Source organism: Limulus polyphemus, unplaced genomic scaffold (assembly GCF_000517525.1).
Source record: "Limulus polyphemus unplaced genomic scaffold, Limulus_polyphemus-2.1.2 Scaffold2497, whole genome shotgun sequence".
NCBI classification, from domain to species: domain Eukaryota; kingdom Metazoa; phylum Arthropoda; class Merostomata; order Xiphosura; family Limulidae; genus Limulus; species Limulus polyphemus.
The window spans coordinates 106,229-117,463 of NW_013668107.1; the positions used below are offsets into that span (position 1 = coordinate 106,229).

Here is an 11,235-nt window from a genome sequence, read left to right on the forward strand (position 1 = left end):
CTTATTCATACAATGATGATGCAGTCAGTACAGACAAAGAAATTACAAAGATGAACTCCTTTCTGAAAACATAGTATCAAAAAAGGAAAATCCACAGAACATGTCACCCATTAGGGGACAGATGTTTGACTGAGCATGAGTGTGTAGTGTGGCTAAGACTAAAAGTCAGGCCATTCCATATTGGAGAAATATTTGAGATACTTACTAGAATAATCAGGTGCAAGGAGAAAATATACAAAATCTGCATCCTAAGGAGATGTACTACACTTCCAGCCCTATTGCTATTCAGGGATGCATCCACTTGGTCTCATAGGATTACACCAACCCACTGGAGAACTCTCCATATTGGCCTTTCCAGTAGGTTGGGACTTGCTATATTAAAAGAGAATTGAAGAGAGAAATTTGCATGAGGAGAATGTTGGAGAGGTGCTTGAACTAAACAGGAGACATCACATCTGCATAAGTCCAACACTGACTGACTGTGCAATGGATTATCATGAATACATGGAGCAGGCATTAGCCAGGTGTTAGAGTTGTAAGATAAAATAAAATTTCTTCATGTGAGGCTAGTTAATGGAGGTTAAGACTGATAGATGGTGTGTACAGTCACCTCCAAAATGTAGGGCACATTTTATATTCCACATAATAGCCTGTACCCTGGGGATCCTTCCAATTTATGCTGCATCTTTAACTTAATCACTTTTTTTTTTCTTGGGCTTGTTTTGTTCATTTAAATATACATATACACTGCCAAAGCAATCTTGTGGAAAAATCTACCTCAACAGCAGGCATGGAGCAGAGACAGATAGGCTTAACACTTTCTATTCTCCCCTGTGTGGATTTTGTGAAAGTATTCATATTCCCTGAGAGGGATTTTGATGGGTTTCATCATCTCTAGTATATATATATATACACTAATATACAATAATGGCAATGTTCCATAGCCCACAACCGAAGTGGAGCAGGTTGGGCCTGATGGAGGAGGGAGTTGAAAAACACCACAAGATGAAACAAATATTGTGTGGGTGAGGAAAGACTTCTCCAATTTGACAAGTCAACTGACCCTGACAGCTTCCTGGAAAAAAAAAAAACTGAGTATGGAGGACTGTGTCATCTTGGGAGGAGGCAAGAGGTACCAGACACCCATATAATGATGGAAACAAAAGCCCCTGGCATGAATCAGGCGGAAAAAGCTGGAACACTTGACAGTATACATAGGTTGCTGAGGCAGCCCAAACAGAAGTGTCCAAAACTGCAACACACATCCATGATGAACAAAGCAATAAAGTGTCCAAAACTGCAACACACATCCATGATGAACAAAGCAATGATACTATATGGATGGAGGGGAGATGGGGATATGCGTCTGACACCTCGATCTTCATCATCCACAAACCTGGAGTGAGATAATTGGGAGATGAATGGAATTAGAGGACTACAGTTATTGAAACAACTTTCAAACCCATGGATTGACTAGCAAGGACCCCAAAAAATGGGCAAATAGGAGGAGTCTGGACCTCCATGGGTCCTGGCCCAAGAAGGGTGGTAAAGGTAAAACGAATATGAGAAAAGGTAATCAAAGTATTGGGATATGATCTTCAAAAAAGGAGAAGCAACACCAAAAACTGTAAGTCCAAATAAGGGAAGTTGGAATGATGATAAGCAAAACCAAGATTGTCCATAGTACATGGGGGTTGAAGCATACTGAACCCCAAATGCAAATGCTCCCCAAAATCGACTCACATGAGCCTCAGTATACTGGGAATAATGAAACATTAAATAATGACCAAAAAGCATGTATCTGAAAATGTCAAGGTGGAATATAGGAAAGTTATAATTTTCCTATAGGTACTTACCTCCTCTACAGATACAGCTATTCTCGTTTAGTGCTGCCCTTTATATGCAAATTTTTTCGCATACCAGAAGCTTTGAGCTCCCACATAAATCATCATGAAACAACCCTCCACCAATAGGAGTGCAACACACCCTCTTGACACATGTGAATCCCTCTATTCAGTTCTAACAAACTGTCACTACCTATCAGAAATAAATTTTCATTATAAGAAAATTATAATTTCCGATACAGTAACTTACCTCTTCTCACAAATATAGTTAGGATTCCACACTGAATAGGTGGAGGGAATAGTGGAAGGAAAAGAAAGAAGCATCCTTAGAAAGCATTCACAAAGCACACAAAAAGTGGAGACCCTCGCAGTAGAGGATCCTACGTGGGAGACCGCACCAGATCTGTACCAGGTATATTCTATGATCTATGCCCAGTGTGGAAAGAGGTGTTGCAAATATGGTTGGAAAAGGAGAGGAGCACATCCAAAAGGGAGAGAACAATGCTTGGATAAGGATCTGAACCACATGATATCAGAATCTCAGTCCCTTTGAAGACAGTAATGTGGGTGAGAGTAAAAGGATGTACAGTGTAGAGTGACTAGGGCACGATGGACCATACATGGCAAGACAACTGCATCCACAACTCAGCCACCAGGAACCAACATCCATGTGGGGGTATGATGAGAATTTTACCATCAGTGAGTCAACGGATGTTGATTCCTGGTAGTTGGGTTTTGGATTCAGAGCTGGACTAATCAACATAAGTCTTCACACATGTATTATGGGTGTGTCTGTTCCCTCACTGCTACTGTGTTGTGGGTCATGAGGGATGAACGTGCTGGTTCCTATGGACCTTCCTTTTGCACTTTCCCTTGAAGATTTCCATATACTGAGGATGTTAATTTGCTGGGGATGGTTTGTGTCTGATTGATTTTGAGTGAGATATTTCACTATACAGGGACATCCTTCTCTTTACGATCATCCAGATCCCGGATCGGTATAACTTTTTATCATGTGCCCTGTTTACAGATCAGGGGTATGATATTTCCCTCTGGTCTGCTAAACTGGAGATGAAGATGGTATGATCCCTTTTCCTATGTCAGTTCCCGGTGGCTGGGTTTTGGATTGTAGTTGACCTGCTGATAGTATGATCCTCTTTCCTTCCTCCACATGGATGTTGGTTCCTGGTGGCTGGGTTTTAGATTGTAATGTGGAGGTAGGATGAGGGATCCCAATCAAAGGAGTGAAATGCAATTATTGATTGCTCACTCCAAAGCTACATCCCCTCAGATAAACCCGTTCAGAGATGGAGCATGAGCTTGAAGGACATATCATCATCTACACCAGCACAACACCACTACCCTACTCTCAATATTGTTTGTATTGTATATCACTATCATATTTAGGAGGATGCCTCCATGGTCCACTCCCCAGCAACTTGGAAATAGAATGTGGTAAGGTATCCCATACTTCACTAGAAGGAAAAGAGGGAGAGTGACAGTTAAGCATAAGATAACAAAGACACTTGTTAAGCCTGATCTAACTTTGTGGTACAAAGGATATCACTAAGCTCTAACTTAATACCCTAACGTTACAACAAGTATTTACAAATCAAACTAAACTTATGTTATTGAACCCAAATAACTACAAATAATAATAATATTAATATCAAAAAATTTTTAAAAACTATAACAGTATAACAGCTTATCTGTCCAAAGTCGGCGGACAACATTCAAAATGTGTGGGCCCCCAAACTCGAGGCCCGATAAAGGTCAACTCATATAACAATCAATCTCCCGACATATGAAAGCTGACAATTCCTCAGTCACCTGAAGCCTGTATAATTGTACTGGAAATAAGTGATATCAATTTCAAAGTGGAAACAGAGACTTTGGGGGAAAAGAAAAAATTTGAAGAACAATAAAGGTAAGTGATGACTTAAAACTGTTAAAGTGAAGTAGGAAAAAAAACTGAAAAATATTTCTACTTTATATGAATTTACAAAAAAAAATGCAGAAAGAGAGCACAAACAAAGAACGTCTTGAAGATAGCACTGCCAAATCAGAAGTGATAGTTTGGTAGAATTGAATAGAGGGATTCACATATTGCACTCCTATTGGTGGGGGGGGGGGGTTGTTACATGATGATTTACATGTCAGATGCAGTTGAACCACACTGATCATGGGGTAAGTGGGAGCTCAAGGCTAGTGGCATGCGAAAAACTTTTTGCATATGGAAGGCAGCACTGAACGAGAATAGCTATATTGGAAACAGGAAATAAGGACAGCACATAACATACCTAAATAATCAATTCAACAAAAGGGGAAGAGCATCTGGGGAAGTTCCCTGATACAGCATGCAACTAGAGGCATATCCAGGAGGGGAAAAAAAGCTGTCCTAATTCACATATTCCCAATCACTGAGCAGGTATAAGAGGACAATCATCAGTTAGTTCTGATTTTTAGCATGTAAATGGTCAACTCCCGACAGACCAGAGCCATCACTTCTTGTGCCGAGAATCATCCTTCCAACCTGTTGGACGTGGTTGGTAATTCCACTGCAGCAGTAACAGCAGTTGCAGAACTCTCAAAAGTGAAAGAATAGAGAATATATAACAAATCGTAACTCTCCATGAAAAATAATGAAAATGGTAAATAACAATTAAACTGATGTAGAAAAATTGAAAAAGTAAAAACTTGTGGATAAGTTAGTCAAACCAGGAGCAAAAACACTTCTATTCAATAAGACTGCCAAGTGAGAAGTGGTTAACAGCTGCAATATTAGAGTGCTAGTTGTGATAGGGGTAGTATCACACTCCTATTGGTGGAGGATTGCTGCATAATTATTTGCATGTTAGTCAGCAGAAATAAGTGGGAGTATCAAGGCCAGTGGCGAGTGAACATTTGTGCCGATAGAGGGCAGTATAAGATGAGAAAACTTTTTGTGAGAGGAGGTAAGATATTGTATTGGTAATATCAGTGATGTCTCCAGTAAACCAGAAGAAAATACATCTTTAAAGAAAGATTATTTAAGGAACTGGTTGTCCAAAGTTCAAATGGGGAACATGTGAGGGCCCAGAGAATGATACAAAGGTTCCAGTCAAGAAAGAGCACCGGACAAAGAGGTCAACTGATGAGAAAAGCTCAGAAGAAGTCCATAAGAACCAGAGGAAGAATGGTTGAGGAAGAGACAGAAAGTCATCGACAAAGCCGCCCTATAATTGTCAATCAAAGAAACAGGTAAATTACTTTCAAAATGGCAGATAAAAAAGGAAGTGGCAAGAGGACGAGCAGCAGTAAATCATCTATTTGCTTTGATAAATTGCAGGACTGGATGACCAAGCCTGCTCATCTTTCAAGGGACCAAACTAATCCTGCATGCGAAGATAAAGACATGATACCTCATGTTGAAAGATCAATATCCAAAGCTGACATAAAAGGGACCTCCATGGTGGAAGAGACTCCCTGGATGTCAAAAGGTAAAGGAATGGAAACCACATCTGATCCAGCAAAAGAGAAGCAATGAGAAGAACCTTGCAAAGGGTGTCACAAATAAAAGACAAAATTCTGGGAAGAAGACAAAAAGTAGGATAAACATAAAGAAAGAGATTGATGAATCCTGTCTCATATTATCTACTGCTGCAGCTATAAAATCTGGTATTAGTGACCATAAAAGGGGAAGCTTGGTGTTGAGAGAGTCACAAAGGCTTCAATGAAAGTATATCCAAAGTGGGAACAAATCCACTGAAACACCAAGGATGCAGAAACCAATCCATGGGAAGGATCTAGTTTAAGCAAGATACCTGATCTGTTACTAGGTTCAAAACTCCCATGACATGACAGACTGACAACCAAATGTAGTGGTCATGGGCCCAAAAACGAAAACCCAGAACAAGAGAGGAGAGGTCCCGAGATCAATTGCTTCCCAGTAAATTGATGCAAGTCATGACAGTGGAGTTGTCCTAATGGATCATCATAAAAGGATAGATGAGATTGAAGATTATGGCAAATTTGATGAACAGCCAACAATTCTAAGACACTGATATAAAATGACCACTCATCTCAAGACCATGCCCCAAATAGGGTGTAGGTGTCTAGAACTGTCACCTAGTTGGAAAGTGAGGCATCACTGAAAAGATGCAGGTCTGGGCAAAGTAGAGGAAGAGGTATGCCCACAATCATGTCAGACTAATCAGACCATCAAAACAGAAGAAATTGTGAAGAGACGAAGAGAGAGAGAGATACTAGAAATGACCAGGAATTAGCTAGGTTCTACTGAAAGGACACACAATGAACCTTTCATGCAGGAAGAGTATGAGACATGAGAGCTTTGGTAACTAGAAGACATAAAGAAGATGAATGAGCCAACCCTACACCCAAGTAGAAAAAGACACCCAGGTGAATCAAATACTGAGTGGGAGCCAAAACAAACTTAGAAGACTCAAGTGGCCAACCCAATTGAGATGCCTCTCAAATGATAATGGAGATCATCACCATGGATGCATCTTTGGATAGAGCAAGAAGGAACCAGTCATTCAGACAGTAGAAGAAATGGATACCTAACAAATGCATCCACAATGCAAATGCTCTCCTGATCCTATTGAAAACATATGGGGAGGAGCTCAGAACTGAAAAATCAAGAAAACAATCTTCATGTAACATTAGAACTGATGAAACAATACAAGTGTCTAAATTAAAAACATATCCTAAGTACAGACCTCTGAAGCACTGCACTAGTAAACACAACCCAGTTTAACTAGATTGAGTGGACACTATTAATAACAGCTTTTTGATTTCTCTAATCCAACCATTCTACAACCCAATTTTACTTGTCTTACTAAAACCCTTACTGATGTAATTTTCTTAGCTAGCAGAGTGTCACTTTATCAAAGTATACAAAGCCTAGATCCTCCTTTCTATCATTCGGGTAACATATAACGTCATGAAAAAAAGAGCCAATCAATTAGCAATTTCCATCAAGTGAATCCAGTGACATGAAGCCTACCTACCAGAATTAAGGAGCATGCTCAAGACAGCCCTTCCAATAACTCTGGAACTTACAACCATCTAAGCAAAGACTGTTGTGGGAAGCTTAATATTGAACATTTCAAAATAATAAATTCAGCAACAGATGAATGAACATTAAGAAAAAAGGAAGTGCTCCTAATTCAAAACCTAAAAACAAAGGTGAACAGCCAGCTAACAAACACCACTGCATTTCAAACTGTGATAAACTTATAATGCCTGAGATGGGCAAACTTTGTCAAATAATCAAATGTCAATAAATATGTTCTTAACCAGGAAGCAGAAACTCTAACAAGAAAGCTCTCGAATAATTTTGTTTCCAGATTTAATGTGGCAATGGAACTTCACTCAGATCAAGGATGGAACTTTAAATCAGTCTTGTTTGCAAAGATTTGTCAAATCTTAAGAATAAAAAAATCAAGACAACAGCCCTACATCTTCTGATGGAGAGATACAACTGGATACTTTTAAATCAATTAGCCATCTAAATGGATGACCATGCTATATTCTTATTATTTTGCTTTTTTTTATAGAATTTAAATATTTCCAAATATAATTCTGGAAATTGGACTGATATTCCTATCTTGTGGCATAAAAAATCAATTTAAATTTGCTGTTCACCAATATGTGGTATGACCTCTTACAGTACAAACATCTGTGTAATATTATTAAATATGTTATTTCTGCTACAATCTCAAATAGAAAATGTTTATTATACTCTCCTTTAATATCAAAGATATCATACACGATGAAAAAGTATTTCATCTCTTATAGTTACTACTATTTTCACATAGTATTCCATTCAGAGATTTTGCATTTAACTGCAATCTGAACACTGAATGATGTTTATAATTTGCTTTTAATTTTTATAGTGGATACCATTATATGTATGATGTTTTGAGTTGTCTTTTACTCACTACTGTAACATATGTAGGTATAACTCAGTCACATTTATTTATTGCTGTTCGATTACTCATGAGAAGGAATGGAAGATCTTGATTTGAGCTTACTAACTATAAAAAAGAGGTATAAAGAGAAAACTGGATACAATTTTATAACTTACTATAATACACCAGGAAGTTAAAGTGGAAGTCTTGCACTTTTATTGGAAGGCTCAAGCATTTTTTTTTTTAATAAGTTCAGATTCAACTTGCCAGGGTTCTTTTACAGCATGATATATTGTTCCTGAGAAGAATAAGTAATATTTTTAAACATACAGCAACATTTTGTCTTTCATTGTTTTCTGATGAGGAATTATCCATTCAGCTATATCATGTTTCTGCCATCTACAACTACATATAGTTAACAAAAATATTACAACAGACAGAATTTTCTGCCATTTTATGTTACAGCAATTGGTTCAAAATAGACTAGGTGGTACTGGAATTCTATTGCTTTGTATCTTAGATTATAACAGACTTAACATTATTGGATATTCCCTGCTACTATATTAAATTCTGGGATTTAACTGGAAGTGCTTGAGGATGAAATAAGCTGTCAGTCAATTCATAATAATTGTAATTCATAGTGCAACTATAAAACCTAGACTATTTTAACATTCTGCTGAGGATGCTTCCCTTATCTAAAAATATATGCTCCTGTAAGCCTTTTCAAAATAATCATAGATTAAGTATGTAACTTTATACAATTACTAATGAATATTGAAAAACTCATCTTCACAATCTGGTTCATTTACCAAGACATTTGATTGGTGTTGTAGTAAACAAGGAAGGGGGGGAGGGGGGTGAAAGAGGAATTTAACTATGATTGTTGATAACATCCTAGTCATTTACAGTCTATTTTTATAAAAATAGAATATTGAATTTTGTTCTATTTGCAGAATTTTTAATCCAAGAACAAATTGTGATTTAGATACTATGAATAACAGATACGTTTTGATAAGCTCACATTTTGAATATGTGCCGTACTGATCCCTTTACTATATACTCTACTATAATTATAAGCATAACAGTATAACTATAACTCTCTTCACCTAATTTAAGACTTAAGTTATACATGTCATTATTTTAAATGTACAAGTTAAAAATCAAACATATATATATATATATATAACTGCAAGCACATCTTGAGCTTGAAGTTTGGCCCAAAACTAGTAAATGTCGAACTGTAGTTCACTAGTTGTATAAATCGCCTGTCTGTCTCAGATTATATATTATTATTAATCTCATAAATGATACAATCATACCGCAGCCTTTCTCACTGTCGAAGTATCTTATGACTTATGTCTGTAATTGTAATATATATAATTTATTTATTTAGAAAGTAAATTATAAATACCTTTTAAATACAACGGTCCACTCAGATTGAATTCACTGTATTTAGTATTTACTCCAGGACCCTATAACGATACAAACTGATTTACCCACAAATTTTAACAGCGCCCTCTAAATTTGTTTGTTTTGTAACTATCTGTTATTAATACAAATTATGCATATAGTTCTACTACAAATGTGGTGGGATTCACTTGAGACTTGAAATAAAACGAAGTTTGTTTGCTGTTGTCAAGTGGTCTTATAAAAATGCCCGACCCAAACACTGGAGGGAGGAGGCTACCGATCATTTTTGTACTGTCTTGTTTGTTTGGAATTCAAACAAATCTACATAATGGGCTATCTGTGCTCTGCCCACCACGGGTATCGAAACCCGGTTTCTAGCGTTCCACTGCTTTGGAAAGTATTTAGTACGAAACGGCTCGAAGATGAAACAAGAGGTGATGGGGTCCAGATTCCCGCTTTTGGTGATCATAGGACCTGAAACTTCAAGGTGAAATAATAAGTAATATAACTTTGGATGTTCATGAAATGTTGCATCTTTTTATTATACAAATGAAAATTACCATAAATGTGAAATCAGACTTTGTATGCAATAATTTGCAAAAACTTTGATCGTTAATTTCAGAAACTTTGAATATATCGAAAAAACTGAAAGTGGTTTTTAGACTATAATACAATACTTTTATTTAACTTACTGTTTTATATTTCATTTGCATGATCACTAGAACCTTCTAAGTAAATATCAAGATGTGAAAAGAAAATATTGTTACGTCTCTGTTCGTTTGTTAATTTCCGGTATAAATTATTTTCGAGAAACTTCAGCGATATAAGTCCTTTCTTAAATAACACAAGTTTATTCTTTCTCGATACAACTTTGTAATACACAGAATTTCCACTGTCACTTTAACTTAACTACTTTTATAAACACACGCTATAATTCACAACGATTCACACACTTTACTTACGGTGCCTACTGTTCGCTTGACTCAATTATCTATCTCTATCTTCAATCTATCTGCATATCTATATATCTATGCAATTCTATCTTTTTGCTGGCTTTATTAGCTGGGCTTATATACTAAAAAAAGAGGGCGTCTGGAACAAACTAGAGTTGCCAGGAAAATTCACGATCCGTCGAGAAACTCCAGCGCATATACTCCCAGCGTTGCATGACTTCCGCTGTCGTAACAATATATAACAACAAATTTGAAAATAGACATCAAAATATGTATTAGTAACAAGTAATTTAAACAAATAAAACACACAAGTTTCTATATTACACTGTCCCAAAACTACAAGCCAGACGAAATAAATTAATTTATTATAATTACAGAGACTGGATCTCGCATTATTTTTACCAAATAATCTAAGGAACCCACTCATTGAAAAATCACGTTACAAGAATATTATGAAACAACCAAACGTATTATTATTATCATTATTCTATCTAAATATGGAAGGACAGAGGCAATGGTGCAACTACGATTTTTTCCTTTAATTCAAAAATTTATAAAGACCCCATCCTTAGAGTATAACCAGAGAATGAATCTGCTATGCTGCCATAACCCTAATGCTTCTCATAAACGTCAGCTAGTTCGAAAAAACAAGTTCTATAACTTTCAATATATAATTTAATTAAAACACACCAGTTTCTATATTACACTGTTCCAAACTACTAGCCAATTGCTACGACTCTACTTCAAGTACAAGTAGCTAAAAGCATTCTTTTCTCACTTGCAACAGTTCTCCAAATTTCATTCTTTGGAAACAACTTGTAACAAGGAGCTTTTTGTATCAATTAGCAATAATTTCAGCGATGAGTGAAAGACTGAATCGATATCTGAGAAAGACCATAAAGAACTTCAGAAGAAGAAAAAAAGCATATATATTATCTGACCCAACATTTTGATCTATACCTTTTTTCATTCGAGCAATTTCAGGCTTATCTCCTGTAGTGTTCGTGTAGTTAAACCTATCGAGTTTTTAAATGTGATTTAGCAGCTTCCAGTAATTTATATGGTGCTCGTAAGCATGATTTACCTGCATATATATACTAATCTACATTGATTTTC

At 36.5% G+C, this 11,235-nt stretch overlaps 1 protein-coding gene across 3 annotated transcripts in view; it reads right to left on the bottom strand.

Annotated features, from left to right (window-relative positions):
- The window catches only part of LOC106467128, a 38,406-nt gene extending 29,124 nt beyond the window's left edge, over positions 1-9,282 (bottom strand). The window contains exons 1-2 of one of the 3 annotated variants that reach the window (XM_022395262.1): positions 9,168-9,273; positions 7,933-8,054 (exon numbers count right to left, since the gene is read on the bottom strand). The gene's annotated coding sequence lies outside the window, so the exon portion shown is untranslated. Of the gene's footprint in view, positions 1-7,932; positions 8,055-9,167 lie in introns of all 3 variants that reach the window. The other 2 variants (XM_013927447.2, XM_013927448.2) reach the window with 2 other exon arrangements.
- Between the last annotated feature and the right edge of the window lie 1,953 nt (positions 9,283-11,235).